The following is a 17,764-nucleotide window of genomic DNA, read 5'->3' on the forward strand; positions in this document are numbered from 1 at the left end:
CAGGTACGGTAAGACTGCCTGTCAGGAACGCCGCCTGTCCGGCCAGTGTCCTCCGCCTAAGGACAAACCTTCCCCAAGCCCCCTCTCCGGGAGTCCCAAGTCCAGTGGCATCCCTCCACCCTTTGCCTTCCAGTCTCCACAGTTGTCAGCCCTAAAGCAGAGCCTGTGGTTCCCCAGGCCAGGGCACCTTAGAGACCCGCGCCTCCCGGAGGCCCGAGGATTCAGGACGCCGGCCTGCCGCGCCTCCCTGGGCTCCGACGCGCAGGTTGCAAATGAAGGCGGCTTCGCCCCGGCATCTTCCCAGTCGCTAAACAGCATTAATCTACCGCCGGGCTTGGGAACCCGGTAGATTGTCTTCGGGTACCTGGAGCTCAGGCCGGGCGCCTTCCCGGGTTCTGCGCACCGGGCTGGGGGGGGGGGGCTCTCACCCGGGCAGGGGTGGCAGGTGTGAGGCCGTCTCCTCCAGGCCCGCGCAGCGAGCATGCTCAGCCCGGTGCGCGCAGGCCGAGGCCCTCCGCGCGCCCCCCTTTCTTTCGCGCGCTCCCGCGTCCTTTCCCCTGCGCGCGCCCCTTTCCCTCCAGCGCGCTCCCCGCTCCTCCGCGCGCTCCCCTGCCCTGCGCGCGCCAGTCCCCCTTCGTGAGCGCCTCCCCTGCGCGCGCCTCCCCTCCCTTCCCCTTCCTTCCTCGCTCCTCCCCTCCGCGCGCCCCTCCTCCAGTACAAGGAACCCGCAGCCCGAGACGCTGCTCCGGGTTTTCGGAACCGCCGAGAGCGCAAGGAGGAGGGAGTGCGGCCCCACACGGAGCCCCGGGTTCCACCCGGATTGGTGGCAAGTGGGCAGCGCTCACCTCCCCGCCGGCCCACGGACTGTGCCCGCGCTGGGGCTGTGGCGGCGCCACGCGCAGGTGCTGAGGTGAGTGGGGCGCGAGCTGCCGGCCGGCCCTGGGGTTTGGGGACAGGGCATGGTCCTGGGGGCGGCCGGTACTGACTGGCTTCCTGGGCTCCGGGACCACCGGCCGGACCTGAACCCTAACCCGGGAGGAGGCCGGGCGCCGTCGCCGTCATCCCGCGGCCACCCTGCTCCTCCGGCAGGAAGTAAGTTTGTTGCGCTGCGAGGCGCCGTCACAGCAGGAGCGCAGCACATCCTGCTGCGGGGACCTCGGGATCGGCCCCCGACCGGGCCAGGCTGCGCCCCCTGCACCCGGGCGCGGCTTATTCCCGGCGTCACCCTGTCGGTACCCGGCTCCGCTTGGCTGGCGCGCCGCTGGGGTGCGGGCGGCGAACTTGGGCTGCGGTGCCCGGGACTTGGGACGCGAAGGCAGGAGCCGTGGGGACAGCGGTGTCGGAACACGCGGCTTTGGAGGAGCCCTGCGTGCCGGCCACCCGCTGCGTCCCCGCTCCGTGGCGTGTCCCTGCGACCCGCTCTGCGGAGGGAGATGGGGGTCATTTGCATTTTCTTCTGGAGGTGGGGGCTTCCCGCGCTCCTCCGGCGACCCCGACCCCGACTCCGCGGACGCGCCAATCTCCCGGCTGGACGCCCAGCCGCGGGCGCTCGAGGAGGGGAAGGCGCGGGCCCCGCGCGCGTCGTCCCTCCGTGCTTCGTGTCTGTATTTTCCGGTTGTGACAGGTATGGACCGGGGCGGGGGTCGCAGGAAGCGGGCGCCGGGGCTCCCTGAGCCACTCGGGGTGTCCAGTGCCTGGAAACTAGGCAGCTCAGCGCAGTCCGTGCGCCTAGGCGCCTTCGGGCCGCCGGAGGCTGGGGCCGCTGCTGGCCGCTGGAGTCTCGGCATCTGCCGCGCGAAGGCAGCGGAGAGAGTGCGGGGCGAGTCGGGGTGACGACCCCTAGGATGGGGGGTGGGGTCTGCGTGCAGGGAGGTCTGGGCGGTGCGGGGTGGGGGGGGGGGTCCGTTTGCAGGGAGGGGCTGAGGGGGACCAACGCTCTCGGAACTTTCTCTAGTTTTCTGCTGGAATCAACCTGGGGCGGGGACAAGCTTGTCAGAACAGCATGTCTGCATTTCTCGGGAGGCTCCTGTCATTTGCTGTGATGGGAGCTGGGTAGGTCCTAAAAAAATTCCATTGCCTGTGTGTGTGTGTGTGTGGGGGTGCGCCACGGAGGGGGCAGGTGGACGGCCTTTGGGGAGGGAGGGGAGCACGGGCCGCGGGGTCTCCCTCCACCAGGCGGCTCCACACAGGGGCGTCTCTGCAGGGCTGATCCTGCAAGTTGGTTCTGACCCCGTGTCCGGGTGGTGGGAGGAGCTGAACGTGGCGTTCAGGAGAAGATTCACCTTTTCCCCGTGACTGTATTTATTTTTCCCATTCGGGAGTGGTGCGCATCTCAGGATGGGTCGCGGGTGTGTGTAAAAATTACTCGGGATCAGAAACACGTTCTTGGCAGTATTGTTTTTGCCGCCTGGAGCGAGGGCTATTGATTTGCTCAAACCGGCTTCACCTGGCCTTGCTTGGGGAGGGACACGCGTAGTCAACTGGGCACTTCTGCACTCCACGCCCCGCCAGGTGGGGGCCGGGCTTGGGAAAACCTACCTTTTTAAAGGGAGGGGCTGAGACGGTGTGAGGAATAACTCGTCGTTTAAGGGGTGGGCAGAGCCCCGGGGAAGTTGCAGCTGGAGCAGATTTGCTCATCTGCTGCAGCCTTCACGGACAAGGGGGGTAGGGGCGTGGGGAAGGTGGACACGTGTCCCTGTCCGTCCCCCCCCCCCACACACACACCGTCTCTCGGAGTCAGTGGCTTCAGGTTGGTGGGTCAGGAGACCTGACAGAGAGCAGGCCTCAGGGATGACATGGGATTCGTCACCACCCAGCTGATTTTACTGAACGTTGAACACTTCGGCTAGAAGTTTTCTCCTGGAAAGTACACAGGACGACGTCTGTTCCTTCCACTTAGGCCTTAAAAAGCAAAGCTAACCTGAATAATGAAGCTTCTCAGCAGAATTTCCACCCTGCCCGGCCTTCTGGCTCCAACTTCGCCGCCCAGTGAGTCTGATACTGCGCTTCACTCGCTGGGTGTGCTGCCTTGTGTTAGAAGCCTCCGTCTCTCCTTTGATCTGAGGCCTCTAACCTTCTGTGAAGACCCATTCTTGTATCATTTGGACCGAGTAAGGCTCTTTCCTGTGGAGACGGGAAGTCTGTGTACACCGAGGAGGGGAGTTCTGTGGGTTTATTTCCCATCGCACCGTGCTGAAGTCTGCTGAAGGAGACCCACTTTGTTCCCTAGCCTTATCGGTCTTCATTTTATTTTTTTCCTTTGATTATATACCATCCGAAGAAGAATTTGACCATGTATCAGTATTGTTTATAAATGATGCACATATACCCTTATGTTGGGAGATGACTTCTAAAAAAAACAGGAAACTGAAGGGTAAAGAAAGCAAACATTGTTTCTGAATTCCCGTGGACCAGTGTGCACAGCCCCCCCCCCCGGGGGGGGGTCCCTGGCGGCGGCAGCGGGGGTGGGGGGGCCGCCTCCACCCTGAAGCTCGCTGACAGTTTGGGGGATGCTTTTCCCTCCTCGGTATTGCTGGCTCTGGGGTCCGTCACCCCCGACACTGCGTTCAGACGCCGCACAGCCGGAGCCTGTGTCCAGCGCCCAGTGGGTCAGCCAGCCGCGCTGGCTCTGCAGCTCTGGGCTCCTTTGTCCGGGGGGGGGGCGAGGCTAAGAGATGAATGTGACCCAGGGGTCAGTCATCCCAGCGGTCCCGATGGGAAGGACAGATGAAAAAGAAAATGAAGTGTTTATATTGAAAGACTGAAGGCCGCATCGGTCAGAAGGGGAGACGCCCGGAGTGAATGGATGAGGAGGGGAGGGCAGAGGTCACGTGCCTGGAGCCCGTCACCCGGGCGGGACCCGGCTGGGGCCCTGCCACTGGCCACATTCATGATGGTGGACGAGAGGGTCCCACCACTCCCGTGAGCCTCCCTGGCCCTCGTTGTCCCCCTGAGCTAACACCCACGTCAGTCAGGGCCTCGCGGGAGGGGGTCTAACCAGGACAGCGCAGGCGCTCAGCTCAGCGATGTCGGATCGGGCAGGTTAACAGCTGTAAGAGATGAATCCGGAAAGTGGTCAGACTCAGATGAGAAACAAGTTTATGTCACGTACCGCCCCATGTGGGCGAGGCCCGCAGCTCTCTTCCCCGGTGGGGTCCGAGACCCAGCCCTTCCTCCGTTCTATGCACCTGCAGTCCCCCCGGGGGTCCCCGCGTCTCCCACCACCCGACCCCTGGCCGGGCCATCGGAGGGGGAAGGACTTGCCGATGGTCAGTGCCCAGACCTGGGAGTCGTACAGATCGCATTAGCTTTCATCCTGTTGGCCAGACCGCACCCCGAGGGAAGCTGGGGGACAGGGTGGAGCTGTGTTTGCAGAAGGGGAAAGGCTGGGGGAACCCTGTCCTCTGGCCCGCTGTTCCCGTGCTCCCCCGACTCCCCCCACCCCTTTCCCTGGTGGAAAAGCCGGGCAGATGGAAGGTGGTAGGGGCACCAATACCTCTGAGCACTCCCACAGGGACCACCCGTGTTGCAGAGAGGAGGAACGCGGGCTGAGGGCCATGACGCCGTCGTCCTGGTAGCGTGCGGTGTGTGTCCGCTGCCCGGAATGTCCTTGTCCTCCCTCTGCCCCCCCATGCATCCCGGGCGGTGCTGACTCTGTGACTGTCTCCATAGCTGTTCCTTTTCCAGACTGCCCCCCAGCTGGGACCACACAGGGTGCGGGCGCCCTTTTCAGATGGGCTTCTCTCACTGGGCAACGCGGGTGCGCGCCTCCTCCACGGGGCTTCGCAGCATGTGGCTCGTAACTTTTCAGTGCCGAGTGACAGTCCCTCGTCTGGTCCGTCCCGTTCTTCAGGCGGCCGCTCCCCTGCTTGAGGAAGAGGCCTGTCCCCGTCCACAGTGACCAGTGATGGCCCCCCAGCACGGGCTCTGGGCCCAGGGAGAAGCTGCAAGGACCCGAGATGCCTCCCCACAGCTCCCATGAGCTCTATGGTGGCCCTGAGCCAGCTCCTGTCATCGAGGAGGGAGGTGAGCAGGACGCTGGTCCCCTGCTGCCACCAGCCTCCGTCCTGCCCTCCTGCCGGCAGAGAGCAGAGAGCAGAGCCTCGACTCCCCTCCCTGCCTTGCAGGCGACCACCTTCACTCCTTTTCCCGAGATGGAGGGGGCCTCAGGGGGCCGGGCGGGGAGTGTGTAGACCTGGAGAGTCCTGGGCAGATTAGGAGAACTGGATTGCCCACTCCTCCGTAGTGTAAGTCATCGCACGGGTCACTCAGGACTGGGTGAGTTCCTTGGGACCGTGGGGGGAGAGAGAGCCTGAGGTTGGAAGTCCGCCGGGCGTCTCACCAGCTCTGCATTCGATTGGCAGCAGCTGTTGGTTGTGCGAGCTGGCCAGCCACACGCCGCCTCCGGGTCTCGGCACCATCAGCTGTGCAACGGGACGGTGTGCATTTTAGCGGTTGTTCAGATCGTTCAAAGATGCAATGAATTAAATCCCTCGTTGATCGGCTGCCGGGCGCGTGCATCTGGTTGGGTGGCACCTGAACGCATGGGGATTTTGTGGAGACCACGAGTCCCCCCCCTCCCACGCACGCAAAGCGCTCAGTACTGCACCCCGATCCGGTGAGCGTCCGGCAAGCAGCCTTTTCCTGGACAGACGCTGTTGATATCACAGCGACTCTTGCCTGAAACGGGGCAGGCGCCCAAAGTACGTGTTCCCAGACCATGAACGCTATCCGAGGAAAGGGTGATAAGTGGGACCTGCAAGTCGGTGACACTGATAAGAACTTAAAAAGTGTGTGTGTGTGTGTGTGTGTGTGTATTTTAGTGTTTAATACTTGAAAAAGCAGGACTTGGCTGTTAAGATTAGTTTCTTTTTCCACAAGGTTTTATTTTATTTTATTTTTTTGCTTATTAAAACACAGAAAGCCAGCGATTCTCATGGTTTGGAAAGAAAATATTTCTCGTATGTTAGAATGCCTGTTTTTTTTTCACTGGGAATGCCATAAAAGTGCAGTTCTGGGAAGGAAGTCAGCTTCCCAGGATGCAGGGTGCAGGGTATGGAAGTCCTGCCGATTCCGATGATGACCTCGAGGTTTAAAACGAGGCGCACGCCAGTCCCCTTTCTTGTCACCCATAGTAAAATGTCCTCCCCGCCTCTGGGCTGAACTGCTGTGTGTAGAAATACCGTGTCCCCTGCACCTCTCTCTGTCCACAGAAAGCCTTGGTCGTCCGCGCTGCCTGGGCCTTGTGGACCTCTCACGGAACGTTCTGGTGAGCACAGGGGTCACACGTGAGTTGTGCTGGGACGGGTTCAGCGAGGAGGAGACCGTCAAACAAAAATACAGCGCGGCTCAAGCCCCCAGCTGCGTGAGGCTGGAGTCTGGGCACACGGCTGTCCCTGGCGCTGTATGCAAATTCGTATCGTCCTCCGTGTTGGGGAGAGCTCTTCTGCAACTGTGTAACCAGGAATAGTTTTGCCTTTAGAGCGACTCATTTGATAAGCTATTAGCTAGCTTTTGATCCGAGACCCCTCGCAGATTAGCGGATTAATCAGCAGTCCAAGGAGCACGTTTGCTGTATTTAATTAGGGGAATGACACCCTCAAAGAGGTGAGGTTCACTTACGTCCCATGTCTAATTCCTAGGAAAAGTTAGAGTGCAAACGGTCATCTCGAATACTTGGCCCTAACTAATTATAAACAGAGGTTTGTCTTTCACTGAACAGTGGATTTTTTTTTTAAGTAAACGATATTTCTTTCCCCTGGAAACAGGTGGGGAATCTGATTTCTCTCCAGGAAACGGGGGTTCACCCTGACGAGCACAGCAGAGCCGCTTGAGCTGGCGCCTGGGCCACTTACTGGCTGTGAGCTTGAGCGTGTGGTCGGCCAGCCCTCCCGGGCCGTCTGTGAACTCCGGGGTGGTTGGGGGCGGGGTTCGGCGGGGCCTCCCGCATCGCTGCGCGGTGAGCGTGGGCGCCAGCCTCAGGGCGTGGGGTGCGTGCCTGGCGCCTCCCGCACCTCGGCAGGCTGGCCCCGTGCGGCGTCTTTGTGGTTCACACAGAACACAGCACATGGGAACGCCCGATCGATCCGTGCACACAGCTAGCATTGGGCGGGACAGGCGGCCCTCTGTGGACCGGGAAAGCCAAGTACACGGCTCTGAAACCGGTTCGTCGTGTGAACAGATTCCGAGTGGAGCGCTGAAGCGCCCCCCCTTTCAGTGAGAGAAGGGTCACGTGACGTTTCCAACCCATTGTCACCATCCTGACGCAGGGACCGTGGTCCAGGGGGACCGTCCTGCTTCGCTGGCGTGGGCCACCTGTCCTGCCGGTGGCCGAGGCCAGGCAGGTCCGCGTTGGGTTCGGGCGGACGGTCGAGAAACTGCGAGGCCGGAAAAGGCCGGGCCGTTCCCGTTTAATAGTCTCCTGACGGCGGACGCCCCACAGGAGGGGAAAGTGAGTCTCGGGCAGACGAACAGCAGTCACGGCGCCTCACAGAAGCCGGGCAGGCAGTCCGTCATCCGCCCCCGAGGGCAGGCACCCGTCGCCTTACAGAGACCACACACACGTGGCACTGCCACGCGCTCACACCCTAATCGTGCAGACGAGCCCCCACACCTGCTTCCAGCAGGGCCCGTCCTGGTGGGTGGCGTGCTCTGCGGCACAGTCACGTCCCGGGAGCACCCCGTTTGACGGCGGTGGAAGGATGGGGGTCCCACCGGTTTTTGCAGTAAGTGTCACCCAAAAGGCTGTCCCCTGAGAATGCAGTCTTTGCCGGACATACACGTGCCTCACTGTTCAGCGCATTGTGAGGGCTTTCCACCAGTTTCTAGTGTCCAACGTTCCATTCCTCATACATCCCCTGCTCTTTTCCTCCTGAGGGACCCCGCGACAGGAGGGACGGGCCAGGCGGTGTGTGTGCACGTGGGAACGCAGCTTGTTGTGGATTCTTCCCGTCCATGAACGCGACTCAATTCCTTTATTAAGCAGCAGCTTGCCATGATATTGTCATCCATGTTATGGGCTGTAACGGAGATGAGTACTTTAAAAGTAATTACTGTTACTCAAAGCAGTGGTCTTTTTTTCTTTTTCTTTTTCTTTTTTTTTGTATTTTTTTCTGAAGTGAGAAACAGAGAGGCAGTCAGACAGACTCCCGCATGTGCGGGACCGGGATCCACCCGGCATGCCCACCAGGGGGCGATGCTCTGCCCATCTGGGGCATCGCTCTGTTGTGACCAGAGCCACTCTAGCGCCTGAGGCAGAGGCCACGGAGCCATCCTCAGCGCCCCGGCCATCTTTTTGCTCCAATGGAGCCTTGGCTGTGGGAGGGGAAGAGAGGAAGGAGAGGGGGAGGGGTGGAGAAGCAGATGGGCGCTTCTCCTGTGTGCCCTGGCCGGGAATTGAACCCGGGACTCCTCCACGCCAGGCCGACGCTCTACCACTGAGCCAACCGGCCAGGGCGGTCTTTTGTTCTTATGAGTGAAGGAGCTTCCACAAATTTTAGTCCTTTTCTTCTAATGGAGCCCCTTGCATCAGTAGACGAAGGCTGACTCTTAAGAAAAGGAACGTAATTCAATGCACTCCTTAAAACCACGAGTCCCACGCTCTCGGCCAGGAGTCTGTCTGCACAGGTGGAACACGGTGATCTGTGACGTCCGAGACAGAAGGCTGGGCGCACGGGGGACCCCGGCTCTGACCGGACCTGCTGGTCCAGGTGTCCCCAAACTACGGCCCGCGGGCCGCAATTTGGCCCCCTAAGGCCATTTATCCAGCTCCCGGCACCTCTTTCATTGGTGGTCAGTGAGAGGAGCACTGTATGTGGGAGCCCTCCAATGGTCTGAGGGACAGTGAACTGGCCCCCTGTGTGAAAAGTTTGGGGACCTCTGGGTTAGACCACGCTGGTACCCTCTCTCAGTGACAGACTTGTCCCTGGGGGTGGTGCTGATGGCAGTGAGTGAGTCCTGCTCATACCCGCAGACGGGCTCCTCTCCAGACCTTCACCCATCGTGCGCTGGATGACATCTGTGATGTCACCCTCGTCATGCCCGCAGAGTGACGTCACCTGTGGGGCGGTGCAGCCTCCTCCCTGCACGGCTGGCTGGTGGCAGAGGGACGTGGAGGGTGTTGTCTTAGGGTTGACGATCAGGGAGCCCCCGGGTTAGAACCCAGGTGCGGTCAGCGCTCTCTGAGGTTTTCATTCGGAGACGTGGTTTCAGCCACGGTCAAGAGCCGTACTTTAAAAAATAAATCACTGGTTGATTTTAGACAGAGAGGAAGAGAGAGAAATATTACGTTGTTGCCCTGCTTATGTACGTGTGCACTCCCTGGCTGATTCCTGTACGTGCCCTGGCCGGGGTTCAAACCCACCACCTGGGGGCAGTGGATGACGCCTCTAACCAACTGCACTGCCCGGCCACGGTCAAGAGTCTTCCTTAATAACAAGAGGAACCGGTGACTTCTCCTCTCCGTCTCCTCCTGTGTGGCAGCCCCTCCCGCCAAGCTGTGGGGTCAGGGAAGGGGTGGAGCTCCCACGAGACAGGCAGGGACCTAAGGTGTCCACTTGCTATCGGTCGGCGCTGATTGCAGGGTTAGAGACGATGTCCCCTGTGTTCCATCTGTGATGCCCACAGAGCGGGGAGGCGCCCGCTGTGCTGGGAGAGAGGCGTCTTTTCCCGGGTGCCCTGTGGCTCACACCTTCACCAGCACGGCGGCCGTGGTGCCGGCGGGGTCACTGCGAGCGCCCAGGGAGGTTGACAGATGGAGAGGGAAGCAGGGTTGTGTCCGTTGCCTTCCCACGTGATCGGACAGCATGTGAAGAACGCCGCCTTGTCAGTGAGTTTGTTCTGAATGTCCCTCCCCGTCCTCCCTGCGTGAACATTCGCCGTCTGTGGGATCCGACTAACGGGGACATCACACCGTGCCGTGTTGACGGTTCATCACTTCACCTCGCCACGCGGGTGCCTTCACTGCTTTTGTTTCTCCCCATATGTCCGACAGCTACGGCGAGAACTCGTTTGCTGCTTTCCGTTGTGATACACAGCCTCCCCGCCGCCCCCTGCTGCCTTCCACGCGAACGCCTCAGACTCTGAATTCCTGACAGACCGCCCGCCGTTGATTTGCACCTTGTGGGATCTGAGGGGTGACGTTGCCGTGGAGGTTGGCCTGCCTGCAGGCTTCGAGCCGTTCATGCTGGCGTGCTCCGCGGTGAGATCATTGCCGGGATGCACCATGTCCTGAGGTTTCTACGTGATTCTTGTGACCTGTGGCCTCTTGTGATTCTTGTGGCCTCGTGATCTGTGGAAGTCCCAGACGCACACTCTCCGTGGGAAGGATGGTGGACATCCTGCCAGTCCTGCCCCCTCAGGCTTGTAGGTGTTAGAACGACAGGAACGGGTACAGGGACGGTTTTCCCCTCCTCCCCTGCCAGGATTACCGGGGCTGAGTGACGGGGAGGGGGCAGGGGCTGTGTCCCCGACGCCTGCAAACAAGAGAACACGGGTCCATCCCTGGGGACGACTGGCGCTGGCTGTTGGCCCCTGATGTGAGGTTCCTTCCTTCTCACTGATGAAGACCGTCTGTTCCGGGTGGGGGCCTGCGTTTGCAGCCTGCACTTCCACAGTGTCACTGCAGAAGGAAACCGGCCCAAGACCTTGACGTCGCCGTGGTCCCTAGACCGGCAAGGTCCTGGGAGCTTGTGAGACCGGCGGGCCTTGGCCTCCTGCCCCAGACGTTCTGTATCAGAATCACCACTTTCTCAGGGGATGTCTGTTCCCTCTCGAGGTTGATGGGGACTGACTGACATCGTGTCCTTCAGGGAGCAAGCCCACTGGTTCCCTGCTGTTGCGGCCCAGGTCGGCGTCAGGCTTACAGTCAACACGCTGAGTCAGGTGTCGGGGACCCAGAAGGACACATTTAAAGATAGGTACAGTAGGGCCTGGCCAGGCGGTGGCGCAGTGGATAGACCGTCAGACTGGAATGCGGAGGACCCGGGTTTGAGACCCCGAGGTCGCCAGCTTGAGCGCGGGCTCATCTGGTTTGAAAAAAGGCTCACCAGCTTGTGCCCAAGGTTGCTGGCTTGAGCAAGGGGTTACTTGATTGGCTGTAGCCCCCTGGTCAAGGCACATATGAGAAAGCAATCAATGGACAACTAAGGAGCCGCAACGAAGAACTGATGCTTCTCATCTCTCTCCCTTCCTGTCGGTCTGTCCCTATCTGTCCCTCTCTCTGACTCTCTCCGTCTCTCCCACCAAAAAAATAAAATAAAATAAATAAAGATAGGTACAGTAGAGCCTGGCCAAGGGGTGATCAGAATCTAGGGGTGGATGAACTACATTTAGTTTACGGTCACCCACGTGGGAAGCTGTGCTGGCAGTCACTGCAGGGGCGTGTCTGCATTTCTTGGGAACACGGACCCGCGTGCTCTCCTTGAAGCCCGTGGTGGTGGAACGTCTTGAGCCATCCTTGCTTAGGCTGAAATCAAGGACCTCTAGTAGTATGTCATCTTACCTGTCGAGGTGACTGATCAGCCTTTAGGGCAGGGGTCCCCAAACTTTTTACACAGGGGGCCAGTTCACTGTCCCTCAGACCGTTGGAGGGCCAGACTATAAAAAAAACTATGAACAAATCCCTATGCACACTGCACATATCTTATTTTAAAGTAAAAAAACAAAACGGGAACAAATAGAATATTTAAAATAAAGAACAAGTAAATTTAAATCAACAAACTGACCAATATTTCAGTGGGAACTATGCTCCTCTCACTGACCACCAATGAAAGAGGTACCCTTCCAGAAGTGCAGTGGGGGCCGGATAAATGGCCTAAGGGGACCATATGCGGCCCGCGGGCTGTAGTTTGGGGACCCCTGGTCTAAGACTCGCTCTTGACGCTTGTCTCGGTCACGTGATACATTTATCCGTCCCACCCTAAAGGCCGGTCACTGGAAATATTTTCTGACATTAAACCGGTCCGTGGCCCAATAAAGATTGGGGACCACTGCTCTAGTACATTGTCACATGGAGTCGTCACCACTCAACGCCGGGCGCCTTCTGTTAGAGGTGTGGCCGGAAGCCTGGCGCTGGTTAGGGGGGCCCGTCCCCGCCCTTGCTGTGGGTGTGGGGGGAGGGCACGTGCACAGGACTGACAGGTGACTCCCTCACGCTGGCCCCGCTCCGGAGGGGCCCACAGAGTCCCTGCTGTGAGGGCCGGGAAACTGTATCTGACAAGGTTCTCCTGTGATTCTGGGGTTCAGCCAGATGTGGCGACTGCAGCATCTTCCTCCGGACCCCAGTTCCCCTGACACAATGGGGTTCCCTATGAAAACACTTCTCAGGGGGAAGGGATCTTAGGGAACTGGGTAGGGGCCAGGTCTTCGTACCGGGGGGCACCCTGAATCTTTACGTCTGCCGTTGTGGAATGCGCGTCTCTGGCGTGTATGTGGCTAACGTCTCAGTGGGTTTGGGCGGCTGTATGGCGGACTCCCATGGTGGGGTGGCTGGTGTACAACCGTGTCTCACAACCGTGAAGGCTGGGAAGCCCAGGCCGGAGTGCTGGGAGCCCCACTGTCCACGGAGGCCCACTGGCGGTTCACCGAGGGCCACCTTCTCGCTGTGTCCTCACGTGGGGAGGGGGAGGGGGAGGGCAGGTCCGAGGTCTTCATTATAACGGCCCTCAGCCTATTTGCAAGAGTTCCGCTGTTATAACCTCACCAACCCCAGGGACCCAGCCTCCCCTCACCCCCACCGTGGGGGTTCGTTTTCAACCTGTGAATTTTTTTCGGGGGGGGGGAGACACAGATATTCAGGCAGAAGCAACTACAGAGCCACCCCCACCCCAGGGCAGGGACTGCCCAGGAGACACCCGAGTGCCCGCCGCCCCTCAGCGCTGGCCGCTCCTTAGAATACGTGCTTCCCTGGGTCGGGGGCGAGGAAGGTTCTGGAAAATGTAGTTTTTTTTTTTAAGGCTTCCCAGATGATTACATGTAATGCAGCAGGTTTTAAGACCACGGAGAGAGTGGGATAGGCTTTGGAAGGCATTTTAGGAAGTTTAGTCCTAAGGTGTCCCACGTCACCCGTCGGTGTTATGACTTCCTGCCCGTCAATCTGTATGGCTCGTGTCATCGTTTGTTTAGACTAGCTTCCCCGATATCTTTTATTCTTCTGGTTATAATGGAAACGTCTTTATAGGAAGAGTTGCAGTCATTGGACACATGCTATGAGAAGTAAATATATATATTTTGGGGTTTTTCTAAGGAAATGTTCATCATAATGAGTAATGCCAATGGGGCGCTTACAATGTGCCTGGCAAGTTGCTAAACGCTTTGGTTTATATAATCTCATTTAAACCTGTGACTATCCTGTGAGCTGGGTATTGTGAGGACCCCCTAGGTGCTGGATAAGGAAACGGGGCATCAGAGAGAGTGAATTCCACAGCCAGGACGTGACAGGACCCACGTCAGGCCCCTGGGATGCCTACCTGTGAGGGGACGCCTTTGACCAGTTGGGCTCCTTGCTAAGGCAGCAACCTTTATGTTTAATGACCAGCGTGTGGTTCAGAGGCCTAAGCTTGGACACACCACCTTCGTAACTACATTTTCTGGTTAGGATGGCAAATTTCCATGAGTTATAGGGGCCTGGGAAGGCATTCCAAATGTTAAGAGCCGTTTCAACAGGAAAGAAAAAAAAATTCACGCCAACATCGGCGTAGGAGTGTAAACAGTTTTTAGAGTTAGAGTAGATTGGTAATTTGTGTATGTAAATTATATGCTATAGTCATTATTCTGGATGTATTTGAATACTTGGAATTCACTGTGTAAATATATTTTTCATGCAAATTGGCTTCTAAGCATTGCTAAGCATGTAGAAAATATTGAGATGGATAGATTTTTGTTACCCTGGCCACAAATTGAAACAAAGGGAAAAAAAGAATGATTTTGACTGCGGGCCATAAACCGAGGTAAAGGGGATTTATGTCCGGGTCCAAACGCCCGTTCCGGCCCAGCCAACCCTGGTGTTCCCTGCGGAAGGGACATGCCGTTGCATCTCGTTAGGACGTTGAGAAAGTGTTTTCGGCCGTGTGTCTGTCATTCTGGCAGAGCAGGTGCGCTGAGCAGCATGTCGATGATCTTTCAGCCCGGTGTCACGGCCGGGTTTATGCGTCGGCGTGGCTGGGCCACAGGTCAGATCCTCGGACCAGCGCTGGCTGCTGTTACCTCTGCCAGGAACGGACTGATTTAGGTGAGATTTAACACGTATGCCGGGAGACTCTGAACACGGCCGATCCAGGGTGCGGGTGGGCACCTCAGGAGGAAGAGAGAGGTGTCTCCCAGATCAGAGGTGCGCAGGCCCACGCTCCCGCACGCCCTCCGTCGGCCGGTTCCTCTGGGGTCCCTCCTGTTTCAAGAGGGCCCTCCCACTTTTTGGTTGGACCTGCCTGTCCACGGAGTTGCCGTCAGACTTTGTGGGAGGATGAGCAGAGCAGCGGATGGAACCAGATTCTACCCGTCCCGACGTGGGTGATGGTCCCGCGGGCAGCTTCACGGTCGCCATGAGGAGCGAGTGGGGACTCAGAGTCCGACGTGGAGGCCGTTGCTCCCTGCACGCCTGTGGTCTCACGGGCTGCCAGGGGCGGCCGTGGTCTTCTGAGCAGAGGAGGACCGCCGAGAGAGATGGGATTGGGGACTCCTAGAATTCACGTCCTGTGTCCACTTCGCCTTCAGGTGTGGAGTCCTTCAGGTAACGAGGGCTGCTGAGTTCTAGGGCCACGTGAGGTCCTGGGGGTCAGAACAGCAGTCAGTCATGCAGCCTTCCCCCGGGACGCTGAGTGTCAGGTCGGGGAGACTGAAATGATGCAGACGATACTTAGGGTACACACAAGGACAGACTGAAGCAGCCGCTCTGGAGGAGAGAAGAACAGTGTTGCGGTGGCCGAGCACGCAGGCACGATCTCTTCCGACCCCAGAGGGAAGCACGGTCTCCTGGTGAACGTGGATCTGAGCCCCCGAAGGGTGAGCCCAGGCCAAGCCAGCCACACGCGTCCGCAGGGAAGACGGGTCCCGGCAGGGCGCCCGCCCGGCGCGCCGAGGAGAAGCGGGAAGGGCTCGGGTCACCGCTCAGCCGAGGCCACGTGCAGGTGACGGAGCTGCCATCGGTCAGGACGGCTGCCGTCCGAGCAGGCGACGGAGGCCGTGGGCGCGGAGGCTGTGAGTGGCGTCGGCGTAGGAGACGCTGACGCTGGGAGTGGAGTCGTGTGGGCGGACGCCCGTCTGAGAGGTCTGAAGGGGAGACCTTCATTGCACACGCTCCCGCTCTCTCTGCGGTGTCTGACGTCCACCTTGTTCACGCCGCCGGCGAGACGCTGGGGTGTTGTGCGTGCGTGTTGTTAGCACGGGCAGGACCGTCGTGAGCGTGGGGCGCTGTCTGTGGCTAGCGCACGGAGGCTGGCCGAGAGGTCCTCCGTCTTAGAGCATTGTGTGGTCGTCCTGAGAGGCTCTCCAGACCGGGAGGGGCTGTCTCGGTACCCCAGGAACTTGAAGCTCTAAGCTGACTGATTTTGTGAGTTTTGATAATATGTCTGTCTCTTCTCCTCTCCCCCTCACTCCCCCAGCCTCCTCTCTCCTCTTTCTTCTTCTCTTTATTATTATTTTTTTATTCCAAAGTCTTGATCAAAGGCTCACAGGTCAGCACCACACTGGGGATGATGGACACATCATGTCATGTGCCTGAGGCTCCGTGTCCTTCTGTCCTATAGAGTTGTAAAATCAGTTACTGTACCCCTGGCTGGTTTGCTCAGTGAGTAGAGCATCAGCCCCCATGTGTGGAAGCCCTGGGCTCAGTTCTCAGTCAGGACACACATGAGAAGCACCCTCTGCTTCTCTACCCCCTTCTCTCTCCCCCTCCTATCCCTCTTGTCCTCCCACAGCCAGTGGTTCAGTTGGTTCAAGCATCAGCCCCAGGTGCTGAGGATAGTTCAACTGGTCCAAGGGAGTCAGCCTCAGGTGCTACAAATAGCTCAGTACTTGAGCATCATCCCCAGATGGGCAGAGCATTGGCCCCAGATGGGGATTTCTAGGTGGATCCAGGTTGGGGCACATGTGGGAGTCTTTCTGCCTCGTCTCCTCTCACTTAAAAAATAAAATATATTGGTTACTGTACAACCTCTGCCTCTCACCGAAGAGTTGAAGCAAATGTCCAGCTTGTCACTGGGCAGTTTCCATTTCGTACCGTGACGGAGTCCGTGTACCACCTCCCTAGTCTTGGTTGAAAGGAAGAGTTAAGGCGATCATCCATTCTTACTGAAAAGAAAACAAAAAGAATCCGGTCCTGCAGAGATGGGATCCGGGCCCTTGATTGATGAGGACCGGCTGTTAATGTGGTTTAATTTCCCTGGATAACGCCTGAACTTTCCGTCTCAGTTTGCCTTTACAACCCCTCGGACTTGCAATTATTTTCTTCCGTAAAGGTCATCTGTCTGTGAGCGTGCATGTTAATGGTGGGGAAGGGTCCCCGGTCAGAGCTGAGGAACTCTCCGTCTCATCCCCCCAGAGGCCACGCTGTGCTTACCTGTCTTTCCAGAGCTCTCTCTCGGGTGAGAGCACGTGTCTGTTAAGATGCTCCTCGGATTGGAAAAGGACTCTGAGTATTTGCCATGGAAACGGTGGCACGAACTATCCTTCCTGCCCTTGAGAATGAACCTCAGATGCCCGTCCTCCTCGTGCAGCCACCGGCTCGGCCACGGCCATGGCCATGGTCACGGTCACAGGGCTAGAACCCTGCTCATCGTCGTCATGTCACCTACGGGCCGTGGCCACTGGGCACACTATCTGTGTCAAGCCGTCTGCGTCTCTCTGCAGAATAAATTCCCCAAAGAGCAATGGGAATGTCTTAGGAAAAAGCATTTCCTTCCACATCTGTGATTCCCACGGCTGTTTCCAGAGTGCCGTCAAAGGGGTGACCCCAGTTCACAGGCAGGGGCTTGGTGACCCCGGAGTCGGTTTAGCGGCCCTTCCCGACTGCCGCCCGTCAACACGCGGGAGACAAGCTGTCACGTGCCAGGCAGAGCGGCTCACGTTAGACAGCTGTTCCGGCGCCAGGCTCTGGGGGTCCTGGTTCTGACCCGTCAGCTGTAAGGGCGTGTTACGGGCTCCCAGCGACAAGGTTGCATGTGACCCGAGGAGTTGTTCGGTACTGTGGGCAAGACCCCGCATCTCCGGTCAGTCCAGACTGCCCTTTGAATTCGTGCAGCAGACGGGAGGAGCCAAGAATGCATGTTCTTATTTTGGGGGGTCAGCCTCAGGATTCGGTACCCGAGTGATCACCTCGCGATCTCCGGGAATCTGCGATCAGGCATCTTATGTTACCACTGACAGTGCTGGACCTGCACAGCCCGTCTGGGGTCTTGGATGCATGATTTCTAGTCATGACTGCAACCCTCCTGGGGTGGGCATTCTTACCCGCACTTCACCGGGGTGGGCGGTTAGGTCCAGGGGAGGGTTGACTGACTGCCTCTAAATTGCTAATAACCGACAGAGCAGAGATTTCAATAAAAATAGACCAGGCAGTGGCACAGTGGATAGAGCGTTGGATTGGGATGTGGAAGGACCCAGGTTCGAGACCCCGAGGTCACCAGCTTGAGCACGTGCTCATCTGGCTTGAGCAAAAGCTCACCAGCTTGGACCCAGGGCCCCTGACTCCAGCAAGGGGTTACTCGGTCTGCTGAAGGCCCACGGTCAAGGCACATATGAGAAAGCAATCAATGAACAACTAAGAAGTTGC

The 17,764-nt window shown here is 58.5% G+C and overlaps 1 protein-coding gene across 2 annotated transcripts in view; it reads left to right on the forward strand.

The window, feature by feature from the left end:
- The first annotated feature begins 774 nt into the window (after window positions 1–774).
- The window catches only part of CNTN4 (contactin 4), a 765,413-nt gene continuing 748,423 nt past the window's right edge, over window positions 775–17,764 (forward strand). For both annotated transcript variants that reach the window (XM_066245034.1, XM_066245033.1), the window contains exon 1: window positions 775–910. The gene's annotated coding sequence lies outside the window, so the exon portion shown is untranslated. The remainder of the gene's footprint in view (window positions 911–17,764) is intronic.

Source organism: Saccopteryx bilineata, chromosome 10 (assembly GCF_036850765.1).
Source record: "Saccopteryx bilineata isolate mSacBil1 chromosome 10, mSacBil1_pri_phased_curated, whole genome shotgun sequence".
NCBI lineage: Eukaryota > Metazoa > Chordata > Mammalia > Chiroptera > Emballonuridae > Saccopteryx > Saccopteryx bilineata.